The 1,038-nt window shown below is 39.7% G+C and overlaps 1 pseudogene; it reads right to left on the bottom strand.

Annotated features, from left to right (window-relative positions):
* LOC103271210 overlaps window positions 1-1,038 on the bottom strand; it is a 12,466-nt pseudogene that overhangs the window by 5,500 nt on the left and 5,928 nt on the right.

Here is a 1,038-nt window from a genome sequence, read left to right as displayed (position 1 = left end):
AATACTATGCAGCTATAAAAAAGAACAAAATCATGAATTTTGCAGCAACCTGGATGGAACTAGAGTCTATAACACTGAGTGATCTTTCACAGCAACAAAGATCTGAGTATCACATGTTCTCACTCATAAGTGGACCTTGAACATCTATCGTAATACTATCAGAAAAGGATCAACAGTGGTAGGAATCTATGGGGGGGACAGGGAGGGTAAGGGTGGTGGGATTAATGGTAGTCAATATCTGTCTGGGGACTGGGGGACACCCCTTATCAACAAGGGTGTCTGAACAATGCATATTTGTATACCTAACCCTTAACTGTACCCCCAATTTTAAAATAAAAAATACGTTTTAAAAAAATCAACTCTAAGTGGATCAAAGACCTAAATGTAAAACCTAAAAGTATAAGAACCTTAGAAAATGAAGGAAACACCCTTATGAAAATTGGAACTGGCAACCAATTCCTGAGCAAAACCCCAAGTGCCCATGCCATAAGAGATAAGATAGACAAGTGGGACCTCATCAAACTGAAAAACTTCTGCAAAACAAAATAAATCATCAAGAGAGTAGGTAGAAAGCCCACAGAATAGAAAAAAATTATTTGCCAACTGTATATCTGACAAAAATCTAACATCCAGAATCTACAAGGGACTCAAATATGCCAAAAGGAAAAAAAACCAAATAGCCCCATAATGAAGTGGGCAAAAGACATGAATAAACACTTCTCAAAAGAAGATATATGGACAGCCAACAGACACATGAAAAAGTGCTCAACCTCACTCATCATCAGAGAAATGCAAATCAAAACCACATTGAGATGCCACTTAACCCCAGTAAGAATAACCACCATCAATAAAACAAACAACAGCAGATGCTGGCAAGGATGTGGAGAAAAAAAATGCCTCTACACTGCTGGTAGGAATTCAAACTAGTGCAACGTCTTTGAAAAACAGTATGGTGCCAGGCTCAGTGGCTCAGCCTGTAATCCCATGCCTTTGGGAGGCTGAGGTGAGTGGATTGCCTGAGCCCGCGGGTTTGAGACG

This window comes from Carlito syrichta, unplaced genomic scaffold (genome assembly GCF_000164805.1).
Source record: "Carlito syrichta isolate Samal-C Ts95f unplaced genomic scaffold, Tarsius_syrichta-2.0.1 Scaffold311451, whole genome shotgun sequence".
Taxonomy (NCBI): Eukaryota; Metazoa; Chordata; class Mammalia; order Primates; family Tarsiidae; genus Carlito; species Carlito syrichta.
Note: the sequence above shows the minus strand (reverse complement) of the source record. Positions and strands in the feature narration are given on the sequence as shown.